Source organism: Theobroma cacao, chromosome 4 (genome assembly GCF_000208745.1).
Source record: "Theobroma cacao cultivar B97-61/B2 chromosome 4, Criollo_cocoa_genome_V2, whole genome shotgun sequence".
In the NCBI taxonomy this organism is placed as follows: domain Eukaryota; kingdom Viridiplantae; phylum Streptophyta; class Magnoliopsida; order Malvales; family Malvaceae; genus Theobroma; species Theobroma cacao.
Genome location: NC_030853.1, coordinates 17,891,192 through 17,912,955, shown reverse-complemented (window position 1 = coordinate 17,912,955; position 21,764 = coordinate 17,891,192). Strand labels below are relative to the sequence as shown.

Below are 21,764 nucleotides of genomic sequence, written 5' to 3'. Positions count from 1 at the left end.
GGATGAAAACAGTGCACAGGAAATGCTAGTTACCAAAGTGAAATTTCTTTTATCAAGGAAGTGATGAAAGGTTCCCATGGTGTAAACAATGGTGAAAGGACACATAATCTTACCAAAGGTGAATTGGAAAGGTCATCAAGGTCCCTTTCCGAAGTCAATTAGTTCCATTGACTTGACAGCTACACAAATGCATTGGTCGTTTATGGAATCGAGTGTTGGACCATGCTTGATTCAAAATGTGTAGTCATGCTAATTTTGAAGGCCAATGGTTTGAAAAGTCTTGTACTTGAAGAGCTGTTCAAAGTGTTGGAAAGTAGGTTGAGTTAGGTAGTTGCAATTGGGTGTGGTTGGTGGAAGAGGTTTAAGAAGTCTGAATTCAAGTCAAAGGTAGAGATTTATTGAGTTTTAGGTTGCCTAGAATTCTAAATCTTATTTGACTAGGATTCTTGTTTGTATATAACATTGAGTAGTTGTATGATTTTAAACTTCTTATTCCACATCAAGTCCTAATCTTATTCTACTTGAAATTTTATATTATAAAAGTGGATCTCTAAGTTTTAGAAGAGTGAGTAGTGCTCTAAGAGCTCTAGAAAATGAACACCTTGTAACTCTATCTTTTGCTCTAGGTGGAGTTAAAGTGGTTTGGATGAGTGTTCTTTAAAAGCTATTGAGAAAAGGTGTGCAAGAGATCTTGGTCTAGTTTGAGGAACCATAAAAGTTAATTTATTGTATTTTAATTTCGCAATAGTAAAATAATAGTTTCAGGTATAGCCCACAAACCATCGGGTCTTTTATGATGTTCTTTTGAAGAGGATTTTTCCATCCTCATTAGCTATGAAGCTTCAATCTTTCAAAAAAAATAGTAAAATAATAGTTTCACTCTGTGGAGGTAGGCAAAAGGCCTAATCACATAAATTTTTGAATTTTTTGTTTGCTTGATTTTTTTAATTTTATCTTTATTATATCTTGGGTGATTTTCACAACAGGAAATAATTGGTTGCTACAAGGATCGAAATTACATCATCTTACTTGATAACATTCCCAAAAATTGTGAACCTTCATGCAGCTCTTCAAATGTAAAATGTAAGTTACTCTTTACTTTTATGCTAGTAGATATATTCAGCCACCAATCCATTCAGAATCAAGATAACAAGGTCGTCAACAACTACCGGAGTTTATGACTATTCGATTCTTCAATAATACCTTTCCATGTATTTCATGTACATTCAACAATTTGTATGTTGTCTTAAGTGTTGATATTGAAAATCCTCTTCAGAGGCATGACTTTTGAGATGATTTTACCGTCAAGCATGTGTTAAAGCTTCTATCATGCATCTTGGCAGCACTAATTAGAGGAAATATGAATTTAGAACATGATGCAACTATGGCATTCAATATGAACTGGTCTTATTTGAACCAGTGGTTGTAGGCTGAATTGAAGGTTGATGAACCTTTGACTTTGATCATGGGATCTAGACAAGGAACTGAGCCAATTAAATATCTTGTCAACTCATAACTTGCAATGAGAGTTAAATCTAAACTGCCAAGAGGAAAATTAATCGAATTGAGTTTGAGTGGAAGTTGAGCTGCAACATCCATAGAAATTAGCATAGAGACCTACTACATTGGAGAGTTAGTAGCTATTATTATAGCAGAATCTATTAAGGAGGCCATTGAAGGAAGGATCAAGCGGGTTGTTAAGTACTTTATAAAAACAAATAACACTTGGATAAGAATATGGAAAACTGACTTGATTAATCTGGGTAAAGTACACAAATTTATATAAAAGTTACATAAATTGGATAAGCTTATCTACATTTTAAACTTCTCAATTATCCTATCAGCTAAGATGTATTACATTTTGCAGTCAATTCCTAGGCAACTCCACTGGATGGTCTTAATCCTTACTCTGTTAGACACTTGTAGGCTGATCAAGATAAGGCCTTGCGATTTGATTTTCAGCTACCATGTTGAGTGGCATTCGGTTGCAGCTGTGGTAAGAGTGTGTTGCTTAGTAAGGAATTGATAAATGTTCATTTAATAATTAATTTATTGAACAATTTTCATAATGTACCTACATAAAAAAAATGATAGTTTTACCGATATTGTTTTGGTGAGGGTTAGAAGAACTACCCACGGTTCTTTAATTAGTATTGGCCTAAGTCTTAATTAACTCACTGGAACAATGAGGGGATTTTAAGGCACTATGGGTCATGACCCAAAATAAATATGATCCAAATTTGCTTACACTCATTTTCTAATTTTCAAAATAAAATTAAAATTGAAAAAGAAAACACTCTCCGCGATTTTTCTCTCTTCCCTCGTACAAAATCCCTCTTTTCTTGTTGCCTCTTTCCTGAAATACTCCTAAATCAAAATTTCAAGTCTCTTACTATTTTCTTTGGATTTTCTAGGTTACCAAAACAAGCATTTTCTGACAAAATGTCCTACCATATTTGGATCATCATGTCTCTCCTTAAAATAGTCTCTACTTTTACATTATTCTATTCATATAGCATATGATGTGATTATGTGACAGTGGATGTGGTCACATCACAACTGATGTAGAATGGACAACGTAACCACATCATATGTCATATGGATAGAAAAGGTCAGCTAATAATAGATTTAATAATTGTTAATTTTTGTTAAAATTTAGAACTTATATGTGGATACAAATCAAAAACGAAAAACTTAAATGAGCACAATAAAAGAACAAAAGATTAGTTGTATGATTTACATAATTTGTGGTTTTTTTTAGTATTTAAACCATTTTTGTGATCACTTGTAAGCAAAGGCATCGGGGAACGGGGGCTAGTGGGGCCCCCCGCCCCCCAACAATTTTTAAATTTTTATAATTTATCTGTATTTTTTAAAAAATTTTTATAATTTCGCCCCTCCAACAATTTTTAAATTTTTATAACTTGTCTTTACTTTTAGAAATTTTATAATTTCGCCACTACAAAAATTTTAAAATTGTTTTAACATATTTTTATTTTTTTTATAATTTTACCCTACAATAATGTTTTGTTGTGAAATGTTACACAACAATTAGTCAACAACTAATTTTAATAAGACTAAAACAAAACCAATTGCATTTTCCAAAAAAAAAAAAAGAGGGAAAACCAATTGTATAGAATTATTTTCAAACTTCACTTCTCTAAAACCTCAACTACCACTTGCTCTCTTTTCTTTTACCAAATACTGTAGAAACAAAAAAAAAAATTTCTTACACTCTTTTGCTTGTCAGCACTCTCTGTGTAGAAAATGTTTAGTTAGTAAATCAATTTTCATGTCATGATAATTGGTAAGATTGATTTATTTACTTATTTTATTTTTAACATTTTCAACTTTAAAGTTGTTTCTTTATTTAATAATTTTTACTTGATGATTTTGATTTAGAATTTACCGTCTTATCTATTTGTTGTTGAAAGCAATTTGATTAAGCACCTAAGGTTAGTTATTACTTATTTATTTAGAGATTGCTTGATTGTTATCCTACAAATTAGTTGTGTTTTTTTTTTACTTAGATTCTTGTAAACAATTAAGTTTTTTATTCGAGGATTGCTTCCTCATTTAATTGTTTATTAATATTGTATTTAATTTTTGTGATTAATTTTAGAGAATTGCTTCTCCATTGAATTGTTTACTGATAGTTCTTAATATTTTTTAAGGAATTGTTTCCATTGAGATTTTTATTATTGTTTTTGTTATTTTTGTTTGTTGTTAAGTTTATCTAGAAATTGGTATTATTGTCATTATTAAATTATTTATGATTACACTAGTTAATTCCTTTAAGTAAATTATTAAAATTGATTCATTTGAATAATTTTCAGGATTTTCTTGTATAATTTTCATATGAACTTTTTTTGTCTAAAGTGTTTTATATTATTGTGAAAAATTGAATTTCTAGTACGATTGTTTAATTTATAAACATTGTTTTCGATTTTTTGCGCCCCCAAACATAAATCCTAACTCCACCACTAATTGTAAGTGGGGATAATGAGTAGAGACTATTTTTTTTGCTCTTTGAGGGTAGTTGTGGATGCTTACAATGAAATATGGTTATTATTAATATATTTAATTTTTCTAGTGATGTACAAATGGGTGTGTAGTTTATATCTTGCTTTATAAATCTCACACCCTATTTCTATTTTTCAAAAAAAAAATGGCATAACATCTAAAAAAGACCCTAAACTATTTAAGAAAATTCAAATAAGCATTTATACTTTTATTGTGTTCAATCAAACCTCTATAATTTTATTTTAAGCCAAATAAGCCGTTATACCTTTATTTTAAGCCAAATTAACCATTATGATTAATAGATAACTTAATCAAAATATCACTTGTCATTATATATCACAGGGTGTTGATGTGACATGTTGAAATGTCATAATTGATTATGACATGGCATGTTCATATATCATAATTAATGATGACATGGCATGCTAATATGATATGGTGATGTGATCATTTGGCATTTTTTACTTCCACATCAGTGCCATGTGAATATAAAATGATAAGTAGTATTTTTACTGATGAAAATTAGTTAATCATTAACCATAAGGGTTTTTTTATCTAAAATAAAAATATAAAAATTTGATTGAACGCAATAAAAGAATAGCGGTTTATTTGAATTTTCTTAATTTGTGCAATAACTTTTACGAGTATTATATCAAAAAATAAAAAATAAAGTAGAATACCTTTTAAGGGCACTTTTAAATGCTTGCCATTTACTTCTTTTGAGGGTAGCTTAAAAAGAAAATTATGAAAAATAACCCTTTTTATAAGTCCAATTCAAAAATATCCTTCATTATAATTTTAACTATTTTTAGTCAATTTTTGGCATGACTTAACAATAATGCCCTTTAAATAATTTCAGACAAATTAAAATAGTTTCAGTTTTCTCCTTCCCACCATCTAGACAAAAATTTCAAAATTAAATCTCGATTTCTTTGTCTACGCAAGTACTGTCTATCTCGTCATTCAACTTTTTCTTGCCATCTCAAATAGCAAAGATGATATCAAGGTATGTGTTTTACGTTCTTGGGCTTATTGGTTTATTTATAGAATCCCAAAGTTAAGGAGTTTAAATTAATTAGACATATCTGCAAATTAGAACACTATATGACTTGGGCAACTAAACTTGACTAGGAGTAGGCAAATCAATTAGTTATTAGGTATTACATTACTAGGTTTTAGATATTGTGTCACTAGTTTTAGGTATTGCGAGATTAGTTTTTAGGCATTACGTGACTTAATCATTATATCTCTGATTTTTAGGCATGAAGTGATTGGATTTAGGCATTATGTGATCAGTTTTTAAGCATTGCGCGACTGATATTTAGGTGATACCTAAGTCACACAATGCCTAAAAACAAGTCACGCAATGCCTATCAACTAGTCAAACAATGTGAAATCAACCAATCATGCAATACCTAAAAATCAATCATGTAATGCTTAAAAATTAGTAATGCAATGCTTGAAAACTAGTCATACAATGCCTAAAAACTGGTTATACAATACTTAAAAACCACCAAAACTACTGAATTCCATTTAACAAAATCGACAACTTTAAACAACACACCATATTTCTTTTAACAATATAATTAACAAATATACCTACTTGACTCAAAATGCTCAAAGGTTTTTCTTCATATATAAAAAATCACTCCAAAATACCTAAAAATGCTCCAAAAATTTTTTTTATATATCAAAAACCACTTCAAAATGTTCAAAATGCTTAAATGTTTTTTCTTTCTGGTAAGAAATACTCCATATATGAACGGTCTGACGAGGAGAGCTCAAAAGATATGAGTTAGTTTGAGGAGCGGATCTAAACATATGGGTCAGTTTCATTAAAAGTAATTTTGTCCGAAATTAATTTTTTTGACTAAAAATAGCTAAACTTATATGAGAAAACTATTTTCAAAACCACTTTATATATTAGCAGTATTTTTTAAAAGAACCCTAGTTTAAAGTGTCGTTGATAGGCACTTTAAAGTGGCAAGCCTCTGCCGGTAAAACAAATCACCATACTGGCGTTTGATAGTCGAAGTGCTAGAAATCACGGGAACTCACCTAACAGGCGGTCATCCAGCGATCAAAAAACTGCCGATGGTAACCTTTTTCGCCATTTCCAAAGTTCTTACAGCATTTTAAATTGTCCATAAAGATGGCATTTTTTAATTCTACGTATAAGATACTCGCCAACCTTCTAAATCCTTTTCGTTGAGATTTCTTGAATAGAATAATTTTTTTTTTTAAGAAAAGGGAAGTCAATCTTGAATAATATATTTAGTTAAAATTGACACTTGACACCCATCTGCAGTTGTTTGTGGAGTTTTTCTGTTTTTAAGTACAACCAGTATATCCTAGTATACAGGATGATAGTCCCAATGAAATTCCGTTTTTTTTTTATCTCAAACTTCAATGAATTTGCTTCCTATCATATATCATGGTTGTACAAAAAAAAATGATCTCTAGTAAATACCAATCTTATCACTTGATATATAAAGAGTAATGACTCCTAATAAGTAAAATAAGAATGAAAACGAAATTTTTTATGAGTTATTACTGTTACCTACTCCCGATCACTAATAGGCGCTATCTGAGTGGAGAAACATTTAATTGGCTTGCTGAACAAAGGGCCTTCACTAACATGCATACACACTTAAAGGTATTACCCTTTCATTTCCCAATGTCAATCAAATGACTTAAATTGGGCATTGTTATCGGCCATCAATTCTTAAGAACCCATCTCTTGTTAGACAGAGCAGCTTCCCCCACTAGAATCCAAAAAAAAAAAAAGGTGCATTAGTAACAACTCAAAACCAACAAATTTGACTTAAGATAACACATTTTAAAAATGTGTTATAAAAAATATTTTTAATAACATTTTTTTATATTTTTTAGAACATTTTTGTATATTTAACTTTACTATATAAATTTTTAAATATATTATGAATAAAATATAACGATAAAAATTACATACATTAGTAAAAGTTATATTTTTTTATATTACTGCTAAATGTAAAAAAAGTGAAACTAAAAATTTAAATAGTCACACTTTTTAAAATTTTACTATATAAAAAAATATGTCGTCTAAACAAGTGTGATAAAACTCAATCTTTTTATAGTGAAATTTTGGTTTTTAGCCTCATTAAAGTTGAAAAACATATATAGAAAGTGGTTGTAATTTATCAAATGTAACTAGTGAAACAATAGGAATTTGCGAAGATAAACCCCAAGCTAATGTTTTCGCTCATCCTCTTCAATCATGACCCATCAAAGTGAATACTTTTTTGCTTTGCCGGTCTGAACATTTGGCTCAATAAATAAGGATTTTAAAAAATAGTGCTTAATACCGTATTTTATTTATACAATTGAAAATTAGCTTGACAGATAGAGTGGCAAGCATTTAAGGACAACGGAGCATAACTTGGAGGAAGAAAAATCAATTGTTCTTCTGTTCACGCCAACTCCAACCACTATTTTTTTTCTTTAGGTCCTTTTCCATGGGAAATGAGCTTCACTTTGTGAAAGGATTGGCAGTAAACTGGAAACGGAGAATCAAAGAAACACGGAAGTTTCAAAGAGGAAGGGTTTCTCTCTTGGAATCCTGTTAATCACCCTTATGATTCTGCTCAAAACAAGCCCATCCGGAGCAACAAGTGCTTCAGTACTGAAGGATTTCCATGGCCTCTATGCAACCATCGCTGACAACATGGAGTTGGAGTTCTTAAATAGCTCTAAAATGGGAAGGATGCTTGTTGATGATGATGAGTCCTTTGTGACTTTTGGTGCCCTCATCGCTGATGAAGCTGTTCTGAAAACGTGTGATGGGGGAAAACCCTATGGCAGCTGCCTCCCTCGTCCTAACCCGACACCCGTGCCAGATACATGCGGCACCTATAAGCGAGGATGTCGCAAGCCTAATGCAAGACCATGTTTTCTCCTATGCTCTCTGCCTAACTTCTTTTTGTTTTCTTATTTTCTTTTGGTCCAGTTCAATATGCATATAGTATATTATTATTTTAAGGCTTATCAAATAACTGAGTAATGTAGTTTTCATCATTATGCCTTCTGCATCATATGGATTCCGGGGCCTAAGTATCATTAACTCAGTAACTTTTCCAGTCCATGCCATCAACTCCTAAAAAGATTAAATTTTTTATTTAAACTTTTATATTGTATTCATATTTTGATGTGAGCTAAAATATTATAATGTTAGAATGAGACCTACAAGCCAATCTCTAGTCGTATAAAAATTACATTTTGAGTTATTCATGTATGATATTTTATTAATTTAAAATAATTATGAGGTAGTTTTTCATCCAAAAGTTTATGATTTAATTACTTTTTGTACTTATATAGATAAAGCTTATGGAACTATATATGTCTTGCCAAGGAATTGTATTGGAATACAATTATGAGATCCTTATGCATCAAAGCATTGTTCCTAAAAGTTCCTGATCATTGTATTATTGAGATAGGACATCAATAATACACAAAGATCGCCACATGCTATGTTCCTTATAAAGTAAGCAACCGTTCTCATAGGTTAAAGTATAAAGATACTTTGAACTAGCATGTGGGTATTTGTCATGAGAGAGCGAGTTGACTGAACATGACCCGCCATGAGAAGTGCATTTGATATTTTACTCAAGTGTCTATGCAATACTTCTAATTTTATTTGTGTAACTACTTCCTAGACTTGAGATATCAAATTGTTTTGTATGTGGAGTATTATGCTTTGATTTCATCCCTATGGGTGCCTAACCAAGAATGCCAAAACATGATGTTTTTTAGTATAGTATGAAGCATATGAAGGCAAATGAGTGGTCAAGATAGGAATTATCACCCCAAGTGTTTCAAAAGAAAATATCTCATTAGTTCTTGGTTGACATTAGCTTAATCAAATCCTTATCCAAGGTGATTAAGAGATTATGAAATGAGTTTCATAAGTCTCCATAAAAGCTAATGATCTAATTGCAAGAACAAATATGGAAGCCAATAAGCACTTATCATATCTGGGATATATGATGAGGGAATGAATTACACTGTTAAATTGTACACTGAAAGGTTGTCATAGAATTCTTTGACTCTCTTAACAATTTGGTGGTCATGATGCATTGGTAGATACCAATTTTGGTTTATGGAATTAAATTAGTTAATTTAAAATTGAATACGATTCATTTAAATTAATTAATTAATAACATTATAATTCAATTCCATTGCCAACATGTTTGAAACCTAATGGATCACACACAAAGGCTGCAATTTGGGTTAATTTGAGAATGTGATTATTTAAGTTAGATTTAAATCAAATTCTAGGTTTTAACTACTAAGGACCTAATTAAAAGAGTTTTAATTAGGCATTAGTTAAATATTATAATTGTTATAATATTAAAGACTTATTTTGTAAATTTTAATAAGTCTCATAATAAAATTAAACCTAGATATAAATATCACATTATAGGCACTCTTTTCTAAGGCAACAAAAGAAAAAAAACTATTATTTATTCTCTTGAGTGTCGCCACTCTTGAAAGGGTTTTTCAAAAAAACTTCTCCATTGATTCTTTGTTGGAAATCAAAAAAGGAAAGAGAACAAATCATTGTCCACTTGCTAGTACAAGCCCATGACATAAAGTTCTCTTCTTAAGAAAGATCTGTTGCAATCGTGTGTGCAACATTGAAGGCCAAACATTTGAGTGGCTAGAATTCTTTCACACAAGAAGGTGATCACGTTTTTCAACCTAAAAGAAATCTATTTGATTACGATATCATTTGGAAAGGTAAAAACTTTTTTTTTATTTTCTATGCTATTTAACTTTGTATTAAACAACAAAAATTATCCAAAGATAGGAAGTATGATTTTTATTTTATTTCAATTTTTGTTATTTCGCTGCATTGATACTCTAATCATGCCATTCCTAGTATATAATTCATTCCTCAAATCCTAAATGTTCAAATCTCAGTCCCCTTGAAGATTCACATTCATATATAAACACCAATATCACATAAGTAGAATGTGAGTTTTACATTGAGATAACACATGATTTTATACAAATTGTAATGCCTCACAGGACCAAGGAGTTTAAATCCTCAAGTCTTAAAAATTGAAATTCAAGTTGCTAATACATATAAATGATTCAAACCTTTATAAGAGTGTAATATTCTAGCCTAACCCAACGAATACAATATCAATCAAGGTTGTCTTTTCTAGTCAAGTACTTTGATTTGAAAAAATAAATTTAATTATTTATACAGGATAATGTGAGGAGATGGGAAAAGGTGAACATGAAAGAAAGAGAGGAATGACCATATATATGGGATGAGACAATGTGATCTATTTAGGGGGCAAGAGACGAGGCAGTCTTTGATAAAAAAGAGTTGAAAGTGGAAAAGTTAGTAAGATTAGTGAATATGAGAACTTTCCATTGGGTTAGGGCTTTAGAGAGGGATGTACCCATTACAGAGTCGGCATGGTGGCAAAATCCAAAAGAGGGGATTGTGTTTAAAAAAGAGAAAGAGGAAAAAAAGGAAGAAAGAAGTGTGGAAACCTCTAAATAGGAATTTTCTGAAGTTCAATATGGATAGATCTTCAAAAGGGAAACTAGGACCAATAGGCATGGAAGGGTATTAAGGAATAAGGAGGGCGTGTTGTTAGCATTATTCTTTGGTCCTATAGAGGTGTTAGACTTGAACTACACAGAGTTGAGTGCAATTTGTACTGCCTTGACAAGTTTTTATTAGTCAAAATGGTTAGATAGTAAATCTTTGATTATTGAAACTAATTCTCTAATTACTACCACTTGGTTTGGTAATGTACGGGTAAGACCATGGAGATGGTGGAGGGACTTTCAAATGCTTGATAAGCTAAAGGAGTTGATAGGATCGATTCATGTGAAAAACACATTAACGACAACAAATGATTAACTATCTGGCAAGAGAGAGAACATGAGAGAGAACAAGAGAAAGAACCAAAAACAGGGGAGAATCATCAAAGGCTTCCAAAAGCAGGATCACCAAGGAAGACAGTGGCTAGAGAGTTTGCACTTTGTGTTTGTTGACAACCTCAGCAAACGGATTACATGGTGTGCTATCAAAGGAGCTTTTGAGAAATTTGGGAGGGTGCTTGATGTCTTCATTCCTCGAAAGAGCATGGAAGACAAGGCAAGAGGCATAAATTTTGCTTTTGTCAAATTCAAGCACAAAAAAGAAATGGAGCGAGCATTGAAATGGGGAGGTCACCAATGGATTGATGGTAGAAGAATCTCGGTAAGAAACGCTGAACCATGGAGGAAGGGTAAGATTGAAAATGCTAAGAAGGATCTGTTAAAGGAAGTAGCTCATGACAAAGTTAACTAGGGGGACCACGATGAAAGAACCTACAGAGAGGTGGTATTAAGGAAAAGAAAAAGTTCAGACATGTCACCGAGGAAGCCAAAAACCCAGCAAGTGAAACCTAACCAACTCGACAATAGGATAACAGAAACAATACATGATAAAATAGAGAACAGAGTAGAGACAGCACAATCAGTTCACTAGGGCACGAAAACTATTATTGTTCATACCAATATCCTTGATGAGGATATGGATTGGGTTACGTTTAGTGCTGCAGAATGACTTTGTAGGAAGACGAACTTGGACTTCATTTAGGAAAGCTTAATTGAGAAGGGCATCACAGTACGAATAAGAGAAGTGGAGGTACTGCTGTCACTGGTCACGTTCAAAAGTTATGATGAAATGGTGATTTTGTTAGAGAATTATTGGGAAGAATTTGAGCAATGGTTTGAGAATCTCATCCCTATGGACATTGCAGGGAGCGAAAGAAAGGTTTTCTTATGGATTAAACTTGAGGAGATCCCACTCAAACTCTAGCACATCAACACATTCAAGGCAGTGGTGTACTGTTGGGGTGAATTCATTGGGGTAGATCAGAGCACATACAAAAGAGACAACTTGATCGAGCAATGGTCTGGGTTCGAGTTAGAAGCAAGTTAATGATTCCACCAAAGGTCATGCTCGAAGTAGCGGGCCGAATCCATTTCATCACTGTGAGTATTGTCGGTGGTGAATCAAATGAGGAAATGGCTATGTATGAACCGGGGAAAGAGTTATTATGGGAGGAAGAAACGTTGACTGAAAATGGCAAAGGTGGACAGATCACCGTCATTGACAAAACAGCCATGGTGGAGACACTAGGTACATCCAGTGAACCTAAATTTTTGGGGAATAGTGCTGGTACGGATCCTATTTGTGAGTCGATAAAATTCAAATTACAACAAAACTTTATTGGGGAATGTTCTAGAAAAACAAAAGAAAAAAGATTTAGGTAGAAGGAAAAAGGAGAGAAAGATCACTACAGAATGGATTTGACTGACAAAAGTAAGGAAGATCTAACTAGGTATCAGAATGACAAGATGAAATTAAGTAGTAAGCTGGGTGAAATTAGAGACAAATTTGATGACAAAAAGGCTAGGGTAGACAGGAGATCTTGGTTGGGCCATAATGGAGAGAAAGAAGATGGGGGGAACACGTTAAGTGGGCCGGATGCAGAGATAAATTATGGACCATATTTGGGTAGCAAAGTTGACCAAGGATCTTTGTTAAAAGGAGTGAGGCAAGACAAAAAGAGGGATTTTAAAAACAAATGGGATTTGTTAGGTAAGGTGGGAGAATTGAAAAATTCTAAAAGCTTTCCAAAAGGTAGTTTGAGCCCAAACCCTGCTTCTTCAATCCAAAATCCCTTAAAACTCTATGAAGGGTCAATCAAAAGACTAAAAATGAATTCTTTTTGGGGCCACTCTACGTCGTTGGATGAAATACAAAATGATGTAGTGGATGAGAGAGAAAAGATGAATTTTAATAGTCAGAGGACCAACATGGGGGATACGGTCTATAGGGAGGAAGAAACGGTAACACCCAAGACAAAAAAAAGTGAATTCACAGATCAAATAAGGGACAAGGAGAATGAGCTGGATGACCAGTCAGAACCTAAAGGAATGGTTCGGCATAGCTTATATATTCCCTCCAAAGGCAAAGAAGAGGAAATGCAAGGGGCAGACAGTGATTTTTGTTTCAATTTAGAGGATGAAAAATGGAGCAAAGTTATTGTGAGAAACAGTAGAAGAGGCAAAAGAACCACAAAAAGATTCTCACCTAAACCTCTGAGCGGTCATGGGAGCTCAAGTAAAAGGAGTAAAGGGTCAAGAAAAGAGAAAAAGGTAAATAGTGTCAGAATTGTATCTCCCAAGGCAAGCAATTCCAATAAGAGGGGGAGAAAAATTAATGAAAAGTCAAAAGGGAAGAATGTGATAGTGAGGCAGCACATGTTGACTAAAAGGAAGGGATACTGACAGATTTTGACTTTTGCAAAAGGAACTCATTTATTAGGAGTGAAGTTGAGGAAATTTAGGAGCTATCCAAAAAGTTAGGGCTTGTGTTTCAAGAGGATAAGGAGTCAGTGATTCAGCGAATTGTGCAATTAAAAGGCACCAAACAAAACGACCAAATCAGCTCAGCACCAAGGTTAGTCTAAAGTAATAAGGTCAGTGTTTGTGCATTAAGTGTATTTTTTTTTTCATTATGAAACTAATATCTTAGAATGTTAGAGGGTTGAGTGGGAGAGAAAAAAATAGTGGTACGGCAGTTAGTGCAAAGAGAGAAGCTGAACATGCTATTAATTCAAGAGTCTAAGTTAGACAACGTGGAGGGCAAAGTTATCAAATCCACTGGAGTTTCAAAAAACAATCAGATCAGAGTGAGTCCTTTAGTAGGAGCATCAAAAGGACTTATCTCACTGTGGAGTGAGGATTTTTTCGAGATTGAGCACAACATTGAATCTAGGAAGTATATTTTACTTGTGGGAGTTATAAAGAAATACAACTTCATATATGGGTCCGAAAATATTTATGCGCCAAATGATGATAATGAAAGGCAAGCTATATGGGAAGAACTACAAAGAATTATGGGGTCTATACAAGGAGAATGGTGTTTAGGAGGGGATTTCAATGTCACAGTCAGTAAAGAGAAGAGAATAGGGTGTAGTTTCAATAGCAATGCCTGTGACCAATTTAGGAATTTCATAGAATAAAGTGAACTGATTGACTTACCAATGTTAGGAAGAAAGTTCACATATAGGAATTTTAGGGAGGAAGAAGCTTTTAGCAAACTTGATAGGTTCCTGGTGGGAGTTGAAATCCTACGATTATATGGAGAGCTAGTCCAAATAAGGTTACCAGCTTCATTATCTAATCATAAACCGGTAAAGTTAGGAGTCATAAGAATGGATTAGGGCCTAAAACCATTCAAGTTTTTTAATCATTGGTTGGATGATAAGTCATTTGCACCTATGTTTAGGAAGGCTTGGGAAGAAATCGGAGCTAGTGGTTCTAATAATAGGGGTATTTGGGGGAGATGGAAGAAGGTTAAGCCAAGGATTAGGGAATGGCAACAAAAAGAATTGGGTGATTCACAGAGAAAAATAAAGGTGATTGAAAAAACCATCCAAACAACAGAAGAATAGATGATTAAAGGGGATAGAACCCAAGATTTAAAAATTTTAGTGATGAGGGAAAGAGGGCAGTTATGGAAGCTTCATAAAGATGAGGGAAGAGAATGGCATCAGAAGTCGAGAATAAAATGGTATGTAAAGGGAGATAGAAATACCCGATTCTTTCACTCGATAGCTTCCTCGAGAAGAATAGCAAACTTTATTCCTTGTATCAAAATGGAAAACCAGACGCTGGTGGAATTGTCCTTAATAAAAGAGAGTATTACTGACTACTTTGAGATGATTTACAGAGAAGATAAGGTAGTAGTAGTTAAGGAATTAAAAGGAAACTTTAAAGTTCTTCAAAGAGAAAGGGCAGAGGATTTGGAAAGAGAGATTTCAAAACAGGAAGTTTGGGAAGTTGTTGAATCTTGTGATAGGAACAAAGCCCTAGGACCGGATGGGTTTAATCTCAACTTTTTCAAAAACAATGACCAGTGATTAAGGGAGAACTCAAGAGCTTCATTAGGCAGTTCATCGAAACTAGGAACATAAATGGTTATGTTAATGCAACATTCATCACTCTCATACCAAAGTGTTCCTCTCCAGATAACATTAGAGATTACAGACCAATCAGTTTAGTGGGTAGTATTTACAAGATTATTGCCAAGGTTTTAGCAAATAGGATGAGGTCTGTCATCGGAGAGGTCATAGGTAATCAACAATTTGCTTTCATTAAAGGGAGACAGTTGGTTAACTATTTTCTTATTGCGAATGAAGTGGTGGATGTCATGAGGAGAGATAAAGATGGGGGTTTATTCTTCAAGGTTGACTTTGAAAAAGACTATGATATGGTAAGTTGGGAGTTTTTCCACTTTGTGTTTGACAAAATGGGGTTTAGAAAGAAGTGGAGGAATTGGATAAAGGCGTATATTTCAACAGCTAAGATCTCAGTTTTGGTCAATGGTGTCCCCACTAGGCAATTCAAAATGAGGAGAGGATTGAGACAAGGTTGTTCGCTTTCACCTTTTCTGTTCAATTGTGTTGCTGAAGCTTTTAGTGTGTTAATGAGTGAAGCGGTTGAACAAGGGATTTGCAAGGGCATTGAGATTGGGAGTGCAGGTCTTGTCCTTTCCTATCTTCAATTCACGGATGATACTGCCATTGTAAGTAAGCTAGAGTGGGAATCCATTAGGAATGTGAGGAGAATCCTTAGATGTTTCCAATTGATTTCAGGACTGTGAATAAATTTTCAAAATAGTAGTCTTTTTGGGGTAAGCATGGAGGAGGAGAAAGAGGTTGACTGGGCACAAAAGATTGGATGAAAGATGAAAAAGTTACCCTCAAAGTACTTAGGAATGCCTTTAGGGGCTCGAAGTAACTCAAAGGAGATGTTGCGTCCGGTTATCGAGAAGTTCAAAAATAGGCTGGCTGGATGGAAAGGTAAAATGTTGTCTTTGGGGGGAAGAGTGACCCTTATTAGACCAGTCCTTGCTAGTCTTCCAGTTTTCTTTATGTCATTGTTTAGGGTGTCGGTCGATGTGAGTCAAGAATTAGAAAAAATTCAGAGGAAATTTTTTTGGTGTGGAGGGTTGGATGAAAGAAAAATCCATTTTGTTGACTAGGGATCAATTTGTACCTACAAGGAATATGGTGGATTAGGTTGGGTGGACCTTCAAACCAAAAACTCTACCTTACTCAATAAATAGATCTGCACATACGAAAATGAGAGAGTTTGTGGAGGAAAGTAGTGGCAGAAAAAAAGGGATGTGATCCCAATAACCTCATCTCGGGCTCAGAAAGGTTTAATCGTCGCTCTTTTATATGGAAGAACATTGCCAAGCCTATCAGTGATGTCAGTGAAAGGAGTTTGGTCGTTCAAGATGGGTTAGGTTTTATTTTGGGCAATGAAGAACACCTCGATTTTTAGAACGACGAATGGATTGAAGGACTTGTTCTAAGGCATGAATACTTGAGAATGTACGCCTTTGCTAGCAATAAGAGTGGGAGAATGAAAGAATACAGACAGTGGATTAGAGAAGAGTGGCAAAGGAGAGTGGATCTAAGGCATAACTTGTTTGGATGGGAAGAAGACCAATGGAGACATATGATTAGAACCATTAACGAACACCCAGTAATGAAAAACTATGAAGACACGGTCATTTGGAAGTGGAGACCAAGTGGCATCTATTCAGTGAGCTATTACTATAGAACGATAGTAGGTAGAAGCAGGAACAAGAACGCTCATTGGCACAAGTTATGGCAAGGAATAGCATCGATAAAGGTGGAAATTTTTTGTTGGAGAATCCTTAAAGGAAGGGTAGTGGTGAGAGCAGAATTAGTTAAGAGGGGTTTACTCAAAGTAGAAGCAGCAACTTGCTCTCTATGTAAAATTCAGGAAAAAACAGTGGATCACTTATTCTTCGAGTGCAAGGAGAGTTAGAAGATGTGGACTGGATGGACTAACCAATGGGCACTTAGTTGGGCATCTCACGCCTTAGCGGTTAAGTTTTTTCTTGATTGAAATGAATTGGTGCATAAAGGCGATAGGAGATTATGACGATTGGCTTTTTTGGCATAACGTGGTCTATTTGGCTAATGAGGAATAAAGTGGTTTTTTAGGGAAAGGTATGGGATAGCCAATAATGCTTTGACATAGTAAGATCTAGAGTCGCGTGGTGGGAAAAAGCCAAATGGCCAGAGGATTTTCAACTATTAGGAGAAACAATTAGATGTCCAATTGCAAGTAGAATTCGAAACTTGAAAGCTGTTGAGAGTAGTAGGGGTTGGGAAGCACCCCAAAATGGGTGGTTTAAATTCAATGTGGATGGAGTGTTGGTCCCGATAATATGTGCTAGAGGGGGGTGAATAGCACAATTTGGCTCTTAACAAGATTGGAAACTAATTTTCAGAACTTAAGAAAACAAAAACAGAGTATAAAATGCACAGCAATTTAGAGTGGTTTGGTCCAAGACCTACATCCACTACCTTGATTATCCAACCAAGGATTTTTTCATAAATCCACTATAGACCGGTGAAATTCACAAGCTTTCACCAAGCTTTAAAATGACTTTTACCAGGCTCAGCCAAAAACCTCTTACACTAGTTTTTCACGGGCTCAATTAAAACCCAATGTGGTTTTTCAAGGCTCAACCACAACCTACAACAATCAAGCTATCCCAAGCTTGAATAACCCCTTAGAATGACTTTCTCACTCTAAGAATATAAAAAAGGTAGTAAAAGAAAGTACCTATGATCACTGGTTGATCTGAGTGGTACAAGTTGAGTGTTAGATACAAATGCAAAGAGCAGGCGTTTAAGTGCAGACAAGTGCAGTGAAGCTTTTCTGGTTTTTCTACTTTTTATAGCTCAAATCTCATTCAAGACTTCAAAAAACTTGTTTCTCATGGTTGGAAGACCCTTTTATACTTGGAGATACAACTCTGATGGCAGTTTGATAGTTTATGGTCGTTGAAAACAGTTGAGGATAAGTTCTAGCCGTTAATCTGTCTTGTAGTGCTTTGGTTCAAATTGCAAACAGAGACTTCTTAGTCGACTAACTTGATTGACTAAGTTGGTTTTGTTTCTAGTTTGCAGATTCTAGCATAGAGCACTTAGTCGACTGACTTGGTTGACCAAATAAATTATATTTCTCAAACTCTTCAGCCCGTCATTTCTCTAATTTGAAATTTGGTCAACCAATGTTCTTCCTTGTTTCACCAATAAGCTTCCTCCATGTTATTCAGTTACATCTTGTTGATTTTATCTCTTTATTTCTATAAAAAAATACTCTTTGAAAAGTTAATAAATTAATTTCATATATTAATTTCCTGCACATTCAAGTAAGGTGTTAGACACAAATAAATGGGAATGTTTTATTATCATTAAAACTAATGGAGCCAACAATCTCCCCCTTTTTGATGATGACAAAACATTCCTTGATTAACAGCATAGTGTCATTTTAATTCTTTTTAGTTTTCTGTAGAAAATGAGGATTGCTCCCCCTAAGTATAAGCTCCCCCTTAGTGTGTGCATATTTTGCTTATTTTATTTCATCCAATTTTATTCTCTTCATATAGAAAATGATATTGTACATTTAGAGTATACATATGTTCAGCAACATGGAGTAATTTGCAACATGTAAGTTATTAGCAGATCATCATTAAACTTTAAGCTTTAAGTGTTGACAGATTTTCATCATTATTCCAGTAGCTGTCAACCAGCTTATTAATTTCAGATTTTGTATACATTATTCATGTTTCAATTGATATATTATATACACTATCTATATCTATTTTCAAATAGAAATTATTCACAATGCCACAACAAAAATCAATTATCAGCATATAATTCAATATTAATGCAGTAGCAGATTTTGTCAACAGCAGTAAAAATATCAAGGATAGTAAAATATCAGCAGACTTCAATTTCCAGCAGTCAAACATCATAATCATATCAACATCCATTTGTTAAACAACCATATAGATAACAAGATTAAAACCAAGTGTTCAAGTGCCATCATGGCACAAATAACAGTTAATCCAACAAGTATTTCGAAATTGCCCCTGGACTATTTTTGTTTCTTATCTCTTATTTTTTTAAGTTCATTCATCTTTGATTCTGTCTTCTTTCCTTTCCTAGGTTCCTTCCTGGTTCCTGTACCCTAACAATTTTTTTTAAAAAAATTTATTCTTCTGGTTCCTGGTTCTTGCACCTATTCTATTCTACTCCCCCTTTTTGTCAGCATCAAAGGGAGGGGCTTATATTCGTCTGATGTGTCAGAGGGTGAAGATTTAATGTTGTAGAAAGAGTTTAGAGGAAAAAGAGAGGGCTCTCGGAGAGGTGATCACTATCTTGAGGAAGGCTCTGGGGAGGACTTGTCTGAGACAGGAATTTGAGAAGAGGTTGAAACTGGTCTGGATTTCTTTGCAAACTTGGAAGACTTTCTTCTTCTGAGAAAAGCTGTCTTAGTGGCCATAGTCTTCCTGCCTTTGGTTGGTAGTTTTGCCTCAATTGGTGGTGCTGCAGTGGCTTTGGCTTTCCCTGCTTTTATCTTTACTCTAGCAGTTGATGCAGATTTCTTTCCTTTTCCTACACCTTCACCAGCCTTTTGAGTTTATGTCCTAGTAGTGTCCTTTTCAGTTTCTCCCTCCTTAACCATTTGGTAGAAGATATCCATGATGGAGACTTCTTCTGAGTTTAGAGGAGAAGCTTGGTGTTTCTCTGTCTCTCAATCATTTTTGCTTTAAGGTTCAGGGGAGGTTGTCTTGGCTGGTTGATCAACCCCTCGAGGTGAGTCTTCAGCCTACAGAGCAGGATTGGCAGATTTGTAAGTGGAACCTTCAGCCTGAATGCTAGAGCTTCCAACATGAGGAGTTGATTTTTCTACTGACTTAGCTGAACTTTCAACACCTTGATGTACAGGTGTAGTTTTGGATGTGGCAGAACTGTCTGCAACCACAGGTTCAGATGGCATATTTTCTTTTTCCTTCAACTTATTTTCCAATTCAGTGATTTTATCTTCCATTTTTTGTAGCTTCATTCCTTAGTCAATCAGCTTACCATCAATCTTCATGAGAAAATTAAAAATCACTTCATTTGAAAATCTACAAGGAGCTTCTTCAGGTTAAGCAAGTAGGCTATGTTCTTTTCTTGGACCAATCTTAGAGGTTTTAATGAACCTTTCTCCATCAAGTACATATCCCATATTAACCAAGCTGCCATGCTGAATAGCTTGATTTCTGGTTTTTACCAAGTTCATATCATACCTCTTTGCCCATATTCCCTTATTCTGCACAAGGGATGTAATCACATTCCCATACGGTAAATTTACCTTATCAAGTCTGCAAGCACTTATCATCTTCTCAATCATAAATCTTTTCAAATTCAGAGACACTCCATTGAAAGCATGCTCCATCAACCAAAGGTCCTGGAGGCTGATGTAGCTAAGGCTTCCACTGTTGCCTTGTATATTTGTTGCTATGAAATGGTGTATAATTCTGATCTAAGGGCTGGTTATCAAACCAAAATTACTTTTCGAAGAATATTTTTCTTTCTTTCCAATGATTATCTCCCACAATGAGGACGGATCATATTTTTCAGGCAATTCAAATTCACCTTCTTCATACTCTATTTTCAGCAGGTTCCTTAAATCCTCAGCAGTCATAACAAACTCTTTTCCATTTAGATAAACATTCAAACCATCTTCTACATAATCATCAGAATCTATTAATTCCTTTCTTTTCAAAGCAATTCCAGAATAAAACTCTTTTACCAGACTTGGACTGTAAGATATATTCTTAAAGGTGCTGTAGCCTTTTAGTTTTAGTTCATCAAAGTATTCAAATAGACTGGTCTGGATTTCTACATTTTTCTTAAAACTCTTTCAGTCAATGAATTTTCCACAAGAGATTGGTGCATTCTCAATATTTTTGAATCTATACTCATGTAACTTATTCCTAAATTTCGAAGAAGAAGAACTGGTACCTTTGTGGAGTGAGGGCTCTGTTTCTTTCTTCTTGCCAATTTTCTACTTCTTTTCTCTAAGTTTCTCGAATATATCTTTCACTGAACCAGGCATGATTTTCAGTTTCTTCTTCACACTATCAGTTCTTGTTTCTTCCACCATTGGCCTTTTCCCTTTCTTCTTTTCTGATATCTCTTTGCTCTGAGATGTTCTAGCCATGTTGGTTATAGAAATTTCTGAGGGTTTGAGTCAGTTTCAGAGGCAAATAGAGAGATTCAAGTTTTTGTTTTGAGAGCAACGAGTTTCAGGGGAGAGAAGAGGAAAGGTAATCAGCAGTTATTAAAAAAAACTCCTCACCTTCCTTTTAAGTGCTACCCTATTTTATTTTTTTATAATTTCAAACTTCCCTCTAAAATTTGGTTATTTACCTTTGACAGTTTTTCCTTCATTCCTTTTACACCTAGTAAACTCAAATTTTTACCACATTTTACTCTTTTTTCTCTAAAACTCACTAAGTCTTATTATTTAAAGGTGTCAGACCACTCTTAGTTGATTGAGAAATCTTTAGTCGACTGAAAGCAATCTGCTTTCTATGTGAGAGCTTAAGGTTTTCTTATAATTCCTTCACACTAATCATCCCTAAATTTTTTTTAATTTCATAGAATTTATCTTCACTCAGAGGTTTTATAAAAATGTCTGCTAATTGATATAAAGTATTCACAAATTCTATCTTAATATCATGTTTCACCACATGGTCTCTAATAAAATGGTGTCTAATTTCAATGTGCTTTGTCCTA

The 21,764-nt window shown here is 34.1% G+C and overlaps 1 long non-coding RNA gene across 1 annotated transcript; it reads left to right on the top strand.

The window, feature by feature from the left end:
• On the top strand, nucleotides 5,840-8,199 carry LOC108661669. Its single transcript, XR_001927444.1, has 2 exons — nucleotides 5,840-6,120; nucleotides 7,508-8,199. It is a non-coding gene; the product is annotated as an uncharacterized LOC108661669 (long non-coding RNA).